General features: G+C 34.7%; 1 protein-coding gene across 2 annotated transcripts in view; it reads left to right on the top strand.

The window, feature by feature from the left end:
- The first annotated feature begins 5,382 nt into the window (after nucleotides 1–5,382).
- LOC106067806 (cationic amino acid transporter 3-like) overlaps nucleotides 5,383–15,810 on the top strand; it is a 112,846-nt gene continuing 102,418 nt past the window's right edge. For both annotated transcript variants that reach the window (XM_056008982.1, XM_056008981.1), the window contains exon 1: nucleotides 5,383–5,596. The gene's annotated coding sequence lies outside the window, so the exon portion shown is untranslated. The remainder of the gene's footprint in view (nucleotides 5,597–15,810) is intronic.

The following is a 15,810-nucleotide window of genomic DNA, read 5'->3' on the forward strand; positions in this document are numbered from 1 at the left end:
GGTTTCGTCCCCTTAGATGAGAACACTTTGTACCTAATAAAACATGTACCAATTTAAAAAGTAACCAATTAGTCAATTAATCGTTGGTAATTAATTATTTTGTTTGATATTGCAAAGGGAAATAACTTTTACAAAATTAAGAGATACAGTTGTAAGTGCAGAGCTCATTCCCTTAGATAAGCTTTGCTGTTTAAAAATGGATTTGTTCTATTTTACTTTTACTTGCTACTCTCTAATTCAGATCCAAAGTTGAAGATGGAAACAAAAACCACAGTAGGTTTGAAATCTCTTTGAGAAGTCACCACGCAATGTCGAAACAAACTAGTTTTCAAGTTGCACACCTGTCACCTATATAGTGGTAAGCGTTGAACTCTCTAAACACAACGACCATAAGTTCAAATCCTTCTTCAACTTTGAGACAAGGGCGCGTTGCATTTTTTAGAAGGAACATGTATTTCACGTCTACTCGCTTGCTCTGTCTCTACCATCAAACCTATTTTGTCTTTTTCTAAAAAAAATTTTTAATAACTATCAATTTATTGAATTTAAAAATATCAAATTCAACATTATTTGTGCACAGATAAAAGAAATCACTTTTCAAAAGTTTGAGTCACAGGAAATCTTTTCATTCTAAAAAAATTACTTTGCAGATATGCTAAGCACTTGCCTATACAATAGGCCTACGTTAAAGTTGTTAGTGTTTAGAGTGACAAGCGAAAGAAAAACTGCCTTATAGTCTCAACTGACAGGCTCATTACGTAACAAGAATCAACAGTTTGACATCTTGACTGTAACACTTATTGGAAAGCTGCTGATACCGTGACATTAATGATACATGCACGGTGAGGCCAGGCCTGGTTAGAAAGGTTAACAGTGGACATCGCGTGGTCCTAGCGTACAGAAGAACTCACTTGAAATCAATTTGCATTGATCAACGACAAACATAAAATGACAGATGTAGATGAGGCTGACTAAACCCTGAGGCTGACTGGACCCTGAGACTGACTAAACCCTGAGGCTGACTAAACCCTGAGGCTGACTGGACCATGAGGCTGACTAAACCCTGAGGCTGACTGGACCCTGAGGCTGACTAAACCCTGAAGCTGACTGGACCCTTTCTTTTCAAGCTTTGTTATTAATTCCTCCCAAACAAATGTAAAAAAGTTTCAAGGTGCTAGATATGTCAGTGTACTTTTTTTTTATTAGAAAACAATCTAAATAGGTTTTCTTAAGTCCTTTAATTCAAACCCTAACTGAACGTGGCAACTCTTCTTTCAACTTATTATGTGGCCACATAGGCTGAAGTGAACTTTTCCTTCAGATACTAATTCACTCTTACCTAGTTTATGAATGTATTGATCTAATTCACTCTTACCTAGTTTATGAATGTATTCATCTAATTCACTCTTACCTAGTTTGTGAATGTATTCATCTAATTCACTCTTACCTAGTTTGTGAATGTATTCATCTAATTCACTCTTACCTAGTTTGTGAATGTATTCATCTAATTCACTCTTACCTAGTTTGTGAATGTATTCATCTAATTCACTCTTACCTAGTTTGTGAATGTATTCATCTAATTCACTCTTACCTAGTTTGTGAATGTATTCATTTAATTCATAGACAAAACACCTATATCAAAATAAAATGAATGTGAAATTCGATGTACTGTGAGCAACTACAAAACTAGAATTCTAAATGAGCGGAACAACATTTCTCAGACTTAGAAGCTGAAAGGTTTCCTTCATATATTTCCACTGACATGTCTAGGAGTGGAATCCAGTCTCAAAGTTGAACTAACAGAAACAGTTGCCTCTATAAACATGTCCCATCAGTTTCTCTGTGTTGATGGAAGCCGGAACTGTGGTCGGAGTTTGAGGTCAGTACTAAGGTCAGGAAGATAGATAAATACTGGTTTATGTTACAGAATGACCTTACACAAGACAAGATCGACCTTACACAAGACAAGAATGACCACATAGAATTTGTAAAGCTGGGACAAGGGGAGGTAATAGAATACATTTCGTCTTACTGTACGGGAGATAATTAAATCCCAACATGTATGATTAAACTTGATGTAGAAAAGAAATGAATCCTTTAATTAAAAAAAACATTGTGAATTAATCAAGACATGAATAACAGGAGCCATTGAAAGATAAATACAAAATAGTACTAGAGACAGAACAACTCATAAGATTATGTTCTGATTACTTCTCATGTGAAATTAACTCAAACTCTCTCTCTCTCTCTCTCTCTCTCTCTCTCTCTCTTTGCGTGTGTATATATAAATATTTTTTCACTCTTTCTTTTCAAGCTACAATGTACATTCTTTTACTTTATATTGATAGATTTTGCGAGATTTCATTACTTCAGAAGTAGGATACTTGAAAAACTGTACATCCACTTTGTGTATATGCATGTAAAGATAGATAGATAGATAGAGAGAGAGAGAGATAGAGATAGATAGATAATAGAGAGATAGATAGATATAGAGATAGATAGATAGATAGATAGAGAGAGAGAGAGAGAGATAGAGAGAGAGAGATAGAGAGAGAGAGAGAGAGATGGAGAGAGAGAGATGGAGAGATAGATAGAGAGATAGATAGAGAGAGAGATAGAGAGATAACAATGACCAGCCATCTCTTCCAGCATCATTTTCTCACTTCTATCATCGACATTGAAGTGACCTTTTAATCTCATTATAACTAAAGTAACTGAATATATCAATAAATCGGTCAACAGTCACTAGGCGACGATTACATCTTCTTGTCATTTTAGCAACTTGAATAGATAGCGGGATGCATGGTATCGATACTAAGTATCGAACGAAAGATGTTGGAGATGAAGTCAACAGGTCAAGCCGTTATAAAACCACAAACTGGAAGGCGATGTTTGGGATTGATTTTAATCAGGTCCAGACTGTGACGTAGGTAACATCAACTGAACACAACAGCTCGCGGTCAGCATTCCTTTCACCAAACCCTCTCCCCCCAATTCTCTGCCAAGCGAAATCAAAGTAGAATGGACGTGAAATATGAATCCTAGTCGGTGATGTGGAGATGAAAAGAAAACAAAAAATGAAAGGAAGTCTAAAGGACACACGGTGGGCCACTGACCACAGCTAATGTCCGCTGATAGATCCCATCAAATGGTGTCATCTAATCCAAACTCAATTAATCCAAGTGTTTACTGAAGTAGAATAGCTGGACACGGCGCGAGGTCTCCTTGGGGGTTAGTGTCACGTGACTTGTGGCCAATGAAAACATGTCACGGAATGATCATTTAGACAGTGACATTTAATATTCTACGACATTTCACATTCTCATCTCAATTGTGTCACATGATTCGAACTAACCCTTTGAAACAAGACAAATCATATGAACTAGGGAAATTCTGATTAGGTTTTCTATTCTAGCTGTTTGTTTTTCGTTAAAAAATAGGAAAAGAATGTCAACAAATATTATAATACTAGCCGCTAGTCTTAATGTGTGTATCACTGATATAGTCACTGATGCAGTGTATTAGAAACAATTCAACAAAATAATAATGTTTTAAGTAAAGCGAATGCAAATATAAAAATAGTATGAATACATCTATTAATAAAACAGCTAATCGATTTAAATCCATTTTTTAAATAAAAAACATTTGCTTGTAGGCTTATATATATTGAAATCTAGATCTAGAGTCCAGACGCTATTATAATACATGTAAATCTAGGCTATATATTCTAAGAGTGAATTCGAGATTTCAATAAGCTTATTAATTATTATTAATTATTGTATGTTAGTCTATTTAATATCCCCCACTTATGGCTGTGTGTTCACATAGCGCATGTTAAATTTGCGCGACACATGAATGGAACTATTACAATGTATGTCAGCGCATCTAAAGTCACATTTCGCAAAATTTTCGAACAAATTTATGTAAAAATATTTTGAAACATAAATTTGAAGGTCAATTTTATTAAATAATGAAATGAAGAATAGACTTTATTTTGAACATTCTTGTGTAAAAAAACTCTCATCTTAGACTTGAATTAGATGTGCATCTAGGATTCGAAAGATTTGAAGTTCTGCGCATGCTTAACCTTTCGTTCTTGTCTAATGATGAATGGGAGTTTGAGTTTTTGAGTTTAGGCACATCGACACAATTTAGGGAATGGGATATAAAGTACGTAAGGATGTCTACATTTGCAGATATAAGGAACGAATTTATGTAAAATACTTTTGAAACACAAATTTGAAGGTTGATTGTATTATATAATGAAATCAATGGATTTTATGTTGTAATTTCATGTGTCAAAGTAAACAACTATCTTTGCAAAGTGTAGTTCTTAAAATTAGATCTAGGTCCTTTCGGTCTTGCCTCATGTAAACATGGCTATATGACCTATTTCCATAAAATAGTAATACTTTCATAGAATTGGGCAACTTTTTGTTTTGTTTTGAGGGTCTTAAGCTTGTTTTCGGGGCAACTTTACATACATTCCTGTTCAGAACCCAAGGAACGTTTGTGCCAAGTTTTATCATTTTTTTATCAAGTTTTATCAACATTGATCAAACGGTTTTGATTTTCTATTCGGACATACATACATTGACACATTGAAAGAAAATGTTATAACTAAAGTCGTTATTCCTCAAAGTGTCTCGGCTCTGTGCTTCTGCAGATCAACCTTGATTGCGCCTTGCAGAAAGTAGTCACTGACCTAGGTGGATTAGAAAGTATAACGTTGTATTGACCCTCTTTAAATCTTCTCATTTTGGAAACATATTTGGGTAGATGTGTACACGCTTATAGAGCTTGCAAGGAAGTTGGAAACGGATTGTTTAAAATAGTATTCCAAGAGAAAGACAAACAAGAAGTGGGAGATAAAATGAAAAGAAAAAAAAAGAAATTGTCAATATAAAAATACTGTTCTATTTTTATGTGTACATTCAACTAATAAACAAGCAAATTATTTTTTTAAACCCGTATCTAAGGGTAACAAATCCACATTTACATCCATGTATCTCAATACTGTAAGATTTATTTTCCATTTTCGATATCAAACAATATAAAATAACTACCACTATATAATCTTTTAATTGGTTTATTGTTTGATTCATTCATGTTTTGTCATCGACATTGTTTAATAGTGCAAAGTTGAAACGTCATCTGAGAATTAAAACTGGGAATATTCACGTGTTCAACATTAGAATCAGAGTTGATCTAAATATATAAGCTTTCTCATAAAAAAAGGTGACTAAGTTCTACAAGATCTGAATCAACATGTTGCAGACTTAACGTGGTGCCACTGCCCCGCGTGTGCCTGGCCAATACTGGCATTAAGCAAGGGGGATACAACTCGCAGCTGGCTCAATAGAAACTTTGATTCCTCACCGAAGCGAGAAGAGTCAGTCACCTATAGTGCTCTCCCTGCACGGCTGTGAATACATTATGAACTTTCTTATCGTGTCTCTGACGTGAGTTATCTGCCTTGATGTTCTAGACCTGAATCCAAGTCTAATGGTGTCACTTGGTTGTCAATGAACACATGCAGTGGATTTCAATAGTACAAGTCTAACTGTTCGAGACTTTTCTAGGCCTCACCTTTACAGTAAGTACTCTGTTTTACGTCTCACGTCTAGCTTGGAACCTTATGACCTTGTTGAACTTTCATATGACAGAGACTAGATCAAACCTATATATCTTAAGTAGTGCAACTCATTCAATAGTGCATTCTCTTTCAAACTATAGTTATTCTAGCCACTATTAGTAAGTAGTAAACATAAGAAGAGACAATCTTTTACAAATATTTGCAAACATTTTGCACATCTCCGGGATTGACTAGGTTTCTTTATTGAAAACAAAACTCACTTGAAAGATCTCTTAAAGAGAGAGATTTTTATCAAAACGATATCAATGAACTCGGCGTTTGTTTTCCTTAGTTCTATCCTTGTTTTTATATTGTACACTTCTAGCTGTCGCTAGTTGCCACTTGTACAGTTGGACAAGACATCAGCTGATGTCACGCGAGATGTTGATAAACTTTCCTTCAACAAGATAAAGAAAACGGAATCTACTCACGAACACAAACACACTCCATAATACACACATAAAACTGAATCACATAATCTATATTGAAGCTTCGTTACGAACACAGATACATACTCCAAAACACAGATACAACTGAACATACTCACACAAACAATAACGGATAAAAAAAAAGGTAAACAGACAAATATGAGGATGTATTCGGGAAACTCTTTTTAAGTCTTAGATTTTGTGGTTACTGGATTTTAGTTCGTCCATTGGATTTCTCGCGCTAATGTTTAGTAAACATTTTGAAGCAGTCTGAACATATGTTTAAAAACAGATCTCTAGACACTGTATGACATCTAGACTCTGTATGACATCTGGACTTTGTGTGACATCTAGATACTGTATAACATCTGCACTTTGTGTGACATCTAGACTCAGTATGACATCTAGACTTTGTCTAATCTAGACACTGTATGAAAACTAGACACTGTATGACATCTAGACTTTGTATGACATCTAGACTTTGTATAACAACTAGACACTGTATGACAACTAGACTTTGTATGACATTTAGACTTTGTTTGACAATTAGACACTGTATGGCATCTAGACTTTCCAAAAACAATGTGTCGATTTTGTTCTTTGATTTTATATGAACTGCCAAAGTTTCTATCGGCATTTTCTAAGATATTATTTGTGCCAATATTTCTTTCTAAACTCGAACTATCAATATCCCATTGCAAGCAGAATAAATGGTCCCACCAAAAAGTCCAGGTTCATTTGTTCACGGGTCTCCCTATTAGCTGTAAATAGGATTGATTATTTCATTTTTATGATGGCTACCTGGTCGTGAGGTTTGCGCGCTGGACTGTCGTTCGGATTTAGCAATGGTCGAGGGTTTAAATCCTGCCCGCTCCCATCCCCCGTTGTCCTGTGGGAGGTTTGGACTAGGAAGTAAACTATCGTAAACTCTGAAGGAACTTCCAAAACATCCATGTAAAACAAACAAAGATTTTTATATTTGAATGTAAAAACTCTTCAAATTGAAGTTCTCATTATGACTGAGTTGTCAGCTCTTTGGGTTCTAGAAAAAGTGAATGAAGAGAACACTTTGTGCCCTTTAATGTACTATAGATCTATGGCTTTTGAAATCTTCTGAGAACAAAACAGTAAGGCGAACTCTGTGCACTCCAAAGATCTACATATAACATGTCACCCATCCACATCGACACTCATTCTATTTCATACTTACAGACAACGCAACGATGGAAGCAAATTGAATGGTAAGGGGAAAAAAAAGAGGAAAAGGGAAGGGGGGGGGTAAAGCAATTAGAAAAAAAATATGTCGGATAAGTCAGTTCCGGTTTAAAGCGCCGTCAAAACATAACGCTTATTATCAACATTTTCAAATCTATTGATGTACTTTAAAAAATCAAAATTCAGAAGAAAATAAAAAGTTCTATTATAAAGATTTATCTGTTGCTGTTTTGTTTTTTTTTTTACTTTCTAGATCTAGGTCTAGAAATCTAGAAATCAAATCTAGATTATCAATAAACTGAAAGCAATACTAATATTAGTCTTTTTTGTTATAATCTTGATCTAAATTTACTTGAATATCAGATTGGCCTTTTAAATGTGATGAATACAGTCACTATGGAGGTTTAATGACATAACATCACATAAATCAATGGCTTTCGAATTACGAATTAGGTGAGATCTAAATCTACAATCTGGCTTTTATTTAGAATATTTAGATTGACGTCAGGTGTATCTGGAGGACATGTTAGGACTGCGCTTTAAAAAGTTATCCGTTTTAAAGACTAACAACTAAAGCGAGGTTCCTATAAATAATCTTTGTTAAAAACATTTGAATGAATATTTATTAAATAAGGTAATTAGAAAAAAAATACAATAATGAGCTATTATATTTTTTTCGCTTTTGACCTTAGATGTAATTTTGATCAGTATCAATTCACGAATGTTTTTAAAAAAAGTGATCCTTTTTAAAGACTTACAACTAAAACGAGGATCGTATCAAAAATCTTTTTTTTTTTTGTTTTTTTTAAACAACAATTCAATAAGTTAATTTGGAAATATATTTAATAATGAGCTCTTATTATTTTCGATTTTGACCTCAGTTGCATTATTTCTGTAATTTGGTAGCATGACTACATATTTAATTTTTAAAATTAAAAGGTTCTCTTCCATAAGGCACTAAAGTAGCCATTACATCAGAACTTTCTAAGACCTAAAATTTCACTGTATTGTATTTTCAATTTCTTTTCTAGTTTTTGCAATCGAAATGTGACGGACGGACTGACTGACAGATCACACAAAACAATAGCGGTTTTTCCCTAAAAGAAAATGATTCTTCTTGTAATGTTTTATAAGAACCTAAAACGTTTTCTTTCTAATGTAGACTTTGCGTATTCCTTCCAAACGATTTCTTCTTGACAGTGATGCTGACAGAATGTCTCGAAACTTAACTTCTTTTAAAACAACACAATCTCCTTGTGCAGCGGACCAATGAAAATATTTTCTGATTTCTAGACTAAACAATTAGAAACAAATTACAAGGACTTATCGACAGCGTAGACATGATTGCAAACACGATAAGAGTTTAATTGAATTCAAGATGATTGTTTTGATTGAGATGATTGAGATTAATTGGAAAGATTTTTTATTTCTTTTATTTTGAATATTGAAATCTCCTATAACTAAGTCTTAGATTAATCTATTCTGACTTAGGGCCACTGTGAGCACAATATAAGTTCTCTGACTTCAGTTGTGCGTTAGTCTATTGTGTTGATATAAGCATGAGATGTTATTAATCCTAACTGGTGAATTATATTAAATTCCAATTTCTGAAACAAAATTTCTAATCCTTTCAAAGAGCACAATTTCGTGCATATTCTGGGAAATACATGGTTGTAAACAGGAAGATAGCCAATAAAAGAACGTCACTCAAATCATAAAATATAGGTCGTGAAGACCAACAAGCTTCGACCCGAGGACTTCATAAATTTTGTGTCAAGGGCCGCATCGATTAAAAAAAAAAAAACAACCATCTAGTCTGAAGTCAGTCAGGCTCTGAGGCTTCTATTTGTGGGCTGTACATTGTTCAAAGATCTTTCAATAGTAATGTTTGATTCATTACAACCGTCTACTCTGATGACTTCTATTGTCTGGCAACAGATCTATTAGTTGATTAGCACATATCATTCCTGTTGTGTGGTAGGCAAATATCAGATCTATTAGTTGAGAAGCACATATCATTTCTGTTGTGTGGTAGGCAAATATCAGATCTATTAGTTGATTAGCACATATCATTTCTGTTGTGTGGTAGGCAAATATCAGATCTATTAGTTGATTAGCACATATCATTCCTGTTGTGTGGTAGGCAAATATCAGATCTATTAGTTGATTAGCACATATCATTCCTGTTGTGTGGTAGGCAAATATCAGATCTATAAGTTGATTAGCACATATCATTCCTGTTGTGTGGTAGGCAAATATCAGATCTATTAGTTGAGAAGCACATATCATTCCTGTTGTGTGGTAGGCAAATATCAGATCTATTAGTTGATTAGCACATATCATTTCTGTTGTGTGGTAGGCAAATATCAGATCTATTAGTTGATTAGCACATATCATTCCTGTTGTGTGGTAGGCAAATATCAGATCTATTAGTTGAGAAGCACATATCATTTCTGTTGTGTGGTAATCAAATATCAGATCTATTAGTTGAGTAGCACATATCATTCCTGTTGTGTGGTAGGCAAATATCAGATCTATTAGTTGATTAGCACATATCATTTCTGTTGTGTGGTAGGCAAATATCAGATCTATTAGTTGAGTAGCACATATCATTCCTGTTGTGTGGTAGGCAAATATCAGATCTATTAGTTGATTAGCACATATCATTTCTGTTGTGTGGTAGGCAAATATCAGATCTATTAGTTGATTAGCACAAATCATTTCTTTGTTTGTGAAACAAAAGAGTTGATCTTTGTTTGTGAAACAAAAGAGTTGATCTTTGTGAAACAAGTGATTTGATCTTTGTTTGTGAAACAAGAGATTTGATATTTTTTTGTGAAACAAGTGATTTGATCTTTGTATTTTTCTTATATTTCCATAAAATAAATGTTTTGGTTTTGTGTGCACTAAAGACAGGCTCAAAAACACACTTGTAACTAAATGAAACTCTAAGTAAAGAGTTTTCATTTCTTAAAGAAACAGTTGAATGATTTTATAACTTTGATATTTTTGTTTGTGGGATTATTTCTGTATTCTAATGTTGTTCTTAGAGACTGATGTCTGTTCAGACGAGAGTTATATATACGGTAGTTGTTATAACTTGCTTGTTGTTATTCTATATTTGGTGTTATAATGTTATAGCACGCTTGGTGTTGTTATAATGTTATAGCTCGCTTGGTGTTTTTATGATGTTATAGTTCGCTTGGTGTTGTTACAGCTCTGTTATAGCACTCTTGGTGTTGTTATAGCTCTCTTGGTGTTGTTATAGCTCTGTTATAGCACGCTTGATGCTGTTATAGCCTGTTATAGCACGCTTGATGTTGTTAATGCTCTGTTATAGCACGATTATTTCGATAGCACGCTTGTTGTTGTTATAGCGCTGCTAGAGCACGATTGTTGTTGATAGATTTTGCTTTTCATAAATTCACGCCAAGACGGATCCAGTGTAATTGATCATTGTTCATGTACTATTTGCTCTGTTATAGCACGCTTGGTGTTGTTATAATGTTATAGCACGCTTGGTGTTGTTATAGCTCTTTTATAGCACGCTTGGTGCTTTTATAATGTTATAGCACGCTTGGTGTTGTTATAATGTTATAGCACGCTTGGTGTTGTTATAATGTTATAGCACGCTTGGTGTTGTTATAATGTTATAGCACGCTTGGTGTTGTTATAGCTCTGTTATAGCACGCTTGGTGTGGTTATAGCTCTGTTATAGCACGCTTGGTGTTGTTATAGCTCTGTTATAGCACTCTTGGTGTTGTTATAGCTCTGTTATAGCACGCTTGGTGTTGTTATAATGTTATAGCACGCTTGGTGTTGTTATAGCTCTGTTATAGCACGCTTGGTGTTGTTATAATGTTATAGCACGCTTGGTGTTGTTATAGCTCTGTTATAGCACGCTTGGTGTTGTTATAATGTTATAGTACGCTTGGTGTTGTTATAGCTCTGTTATAGCACGCTTGGTGTTGTTATAGCTCTGTTATAGCACGCTTGGTGTTGTTATAATGTTATAGTACGCTTGGTGTTGTTATAGCTCTGTTATAGCACGCTTGGTGTTGTTATAGCTCTGTTATAGCACGCTTGTTGTTGTTGTAATGTTATAGCACGCTTGGTGTTGTTATAATGTTATAGCACGCTTGGTGTTGTTATAGCTCTGTTATAGCACGCTTGGTGTTGTTATAATGTTATAGCACGCTTAGTGTTGTTATAGCTCTGTTATAGCACTCTTGGTGTTGTTATAGTCTGTTATAGCACGCTTGGTGTTGTTATAATGTTATAGTACGCTTGGTGTTGTTATAGCTCTGTTATAGCACGCTTGGTGTTGTTATAGCTCTGTTATAGCACGCTTGTTGTTGTTGTAATGTTATAGCACGCTTGGTGTTGTTATAATGTTATAGCACGCTTGGTGTTGTTATAGCTCTGTTATAGCACGCTTGGTGTTGTTATAATGTTATAGCACGCTTAGTGTTGTTATAGCTCTGTTATAGCACTCTTGGTGTTGTTATAGTCTGTTATAGCACGCTTGGTGTTGTTATAGTCTGTTATAGCACGCGTAAATGTATTTACAACTACAATACAAATAAAACTTTAAAATCCTTTAGATAGATCTCTCTTTGCCATCTGCTTGCATGTAACACAGTTGCCTTTTAATAATATGTAATTGGTTTAGATACACAACTAACACGTCTCTTCAAACACGTCAAGTCAAAGTCATACTTCTGTGTTTAGTTGATACCAACAGAGAGTCAAAGTCATACTAATGTGTTTAGTTGATACCAACAGAGAGTTAAACTAATACTTATGTGTTTAGTTGAAATCATCAGAGATTGAATGTCATACTTATGTGTTTAGTTGATACCAACAGAGAGTCAAATTCATACGTATGTGTTTAGTTGATACCAACAAAGATTCAAACTCATATTCATGTGTTTAGTTGATACCAACAGAGAGTTAAACTCATATTCATGTGTTTAGTTGAGACACTTTATACTAGAGGGACTGTACACACAATCACCGCCAAGAACGGTGGGACAGTAGCCCCTAATCCTATAACATTGTGAACTCAATGGTGAGATCAATAAATTACAGTGGACTTCGACTCTGATATGTTACCAACTTTGTTTTGATTTCATTTGCAGGGATTGACTGAAGTACTTTTACATATAACATTTGAAAAGGATTTTGCAATGTTGACTGAAGAATTGTGAATAGTAGAAATACTAGATATATTACTTTTTTGTTAAACAAGAAAAAAAAATACTTTTTTTTAAAAGACAGTATATCCATTATATTAATATAGAAAAAAATAATTTAAATTTTTGTTAAGCTCAAACTGGGTATAGAAATCGTGATTTTGGCACTGTCAGCTCGTTGTAGGAACGAAGCTTCCCATTAGGCCTGCGTGCATTACACAAAAGTGATATTATTTATTGGTACTATAGATATACAACTAGTACTAGACTTCTGATTTAGAAATCTAAAAATCTGAATCTAAATGTAATATATGCCTATATTTCATTTACTTAAAAAAAACTAGATAGTCTACTTTAAGCACCTTTAAATCCAATAACCTATTCAGCTTTCACTACGCTATGATTTTTAGCGGCCCCCGAAAGGGGAAAAGACGCTATTAGTTTTGTGTGAAATGGCTATCCGTCTGTCCGTCCGTCCCGTTTCGATCTCGTAAACTTGAAAAGATAGTGAAAATCCGATATCATAATATTTTAGACCATTCAAAGTTCTGATGCAACGGCTACTTTTTCTTTTTTTCTTTTCTAAAAGCGAAAAATCTAATTTTTTAAATCACTTATGCAAGCATAAAAATACACCACTTTTACAACTATTCACTATTAATAGTAACAAACACGCGAGGCTCTTTGGTAGGGGTGATGATTATTTACCATGTGTTTAACACATTTATGCAAATGATTTTAGACTTTTTGTTAAAAAATATTTTTTTTTTACATTTGTATTGCTACGTTATGCAAGTTCTGTCCTACTAACTACTACATTTACCCAAAAATAATGTTTACTTTTATTAAAGAGAAAAAAAGCTATTAGTATGCATATAAGTTGGACATAATTTAAAACAACAATTAATAAGTAGGTTTTCATATTATCGCGTGAACTGCTGCCTTGTACCATAGCGATAGGACACTCTACTAAAGAAATATTTTTTTTTACGGAATTTTTTTTTTTTTTAGGATTGGAATAAGAGATTGACCCTTTACAAAACAATTAGATCAATTAGATATTTATTATAAGACATTAGTTAGGCCAGGTTTACATCTAACTACACTTTCACTTTCACCTATCCATTGGTCTGCTGGACCGGGCACCACACAAGATCTGTTAACCTTCTTTCTCCATTCTTCTCTGTTATTTGTCATTGATAGAATTTCATTCTGATGTTCTTTCTGAAAATATTGATACCTGCCTTGGTGGACAACTTCGGGGGCCGATTTTGAGTTTGTGTTTCCAAATAAACTGTTTTTGTAACCTATTTATTTTTAACAAATTATTTTTCTCAAATTTATGACCAATTTTAAAATTAACTTTTATTTACTTTCAAAACTGATAACGTTCAAACTAGAGTTCTCCCGTCTGTCCAAGGAGCTAGTCATTCTGTTCTCAACTGTTACACTTTTAGAAGAATCGTCAGAGGCGTTTTTTGAAATCCACAGTCCAGGCTCTGCACGACCCACCCTCCATGAATAGAAGTATTCTTATAACATCTCCAGGCTCTGCCCACCCTCCACGAATAGAGGTATTCTAATAACATCTCCAGGCTCTGCCCACCCTCTATGAATAGAGGTATTCTAATAACATCTGCAGGCTCTGCGCGACCCACCCTCCATGAATAGAGGTATTCTAATAACATCTCCAGGCTCTGCACGACCCACCCTCCATGAATAGAGGTATTCTAATAACATCTCCAGGCTCTGCCCACCCTCCATGAATAGAGGTATATAATCTAATAACATCTCCAGGCTCTGCCCACCCTCCATGAATAGAGGTATTCTAATAACATCTCCAGGCTCTGCCCACCCTCCATGAATAGAGGTATTCTAATAACATCTGCAAGGCGAGGATAAAATTTAAAATGTGATTGCAGCGCCTTCAAAGGCTGTGAGGCTTCCAAACAAAGACTGTGACGCCTCGAAGACTGGTATTGCTCAAGAACAAGTTTGCTGTTGAGGAAAATGATAAAAATCAATATAGAAACTGTTTCTAGATAGTTCCTACAACTAGAACTCCCCCGCCCCTTACACACACACTTAGGCGTTCTGACACAGACTATGTGACATGTGACTACCAACAGCGTATTCTGACACAGACTATGTGACACGTGACTACCAACAACGTGTTCTGACACAGACTATGTGACATGTGACTACCAACAACGTATTCTGACACAGACTATGTGACTACCAACAACGTATTCTGACACAGACTATGTCACTACCAACAACGTATTCTGACACAGACTATGTGACTACCAACAACGTGTTCTGACACAGACTATGTGACTACCAACAACGTGTTTTGACAAAGACTATGTGACTACCAACAACGTATTCTGACACAGACTATGTGACTACCAACAACGTGTTCTGACACAGACTATGTGACTATCAACAACATCTACACAAAAAGACACTTTCAACTGTGTCATATAATGATAATAATTGCAAACTCTTCGATACTTAAGATTAATGATGAGTGCGGTGTTTCACATGACTACGCAAACCCAGTAGCGACCTACATTTTTTCCAACTAGTCGTTAAGCGCCGGGGTCTATTTCTCTTTTCTTTCTCTTGTGTTCGGAGCCTATCTTCAATAAGAGCGACATGGCCTAAACTGTGCCGATGTGCTAAAAAAAAACGACTCAAGCTCTTTGCTCCTCCAATGTGTGCACAACTTTGTGAAAGAGACTTTCAGGTCATCTGTTTACAATACCACAACTCGAAGCTTCCTGGAAGCTTCTGTGTAGACGAGTCTTGGACACAGATCTTGAAAACGCCTCTAACGATTTTCCTAAAAAAAATTGACAGTTGCTTATATCGTTGGGAAAAGAATGGCTAGCTCGTTGGCCGCAGTGGGGAAACTGTAGTTGGTGAGTTAGATTTGTTCAAAGTAAAAAGAAAAAGAAGTTTAGCTAGAAAACGAGAAAATATTTATATTCGGGTATTTAAGATCGAATGTTCTTACGCTAAGCTCTATTTAATAAATTATTTGTTCCTTTTTAAAAATTGAATCGAGAAACAAAATTATAGTTTTAATATTTTGTTGTTCTAAATTTTTATATTCAAATCAGATTTATGGTTAGAAAAGGACTTTGAACAGTGACATAATTCTTTTTTCTTATCTACTTTCATTATATTTTGATCGTTTAAAACCTCATATATTCATTGAAATGAGGACCCCTAAGCAGAGATTAAATTCCCAAGAAGTAAATAGCAGTTGATTCTGGTAGATAGAGTTTAGTGTTACCTGGTATGGGTCTAGTCTTCCTTAGAATATCTCTTG

Source organism: Biomphalaria glabrata, chromosome 13 (genome assembly GCF_947242115.1).
Source record: "Biomphalaria glabrata chromosome 13, xgBioGlab47.1, whole genome shotgun sequence".
Lineage (NCBI taxonomy): Eukaryota > Metazoa > Mollusca > Gastropoda > Planorbidae > Biomphalaria > Biomphalaria glabrata.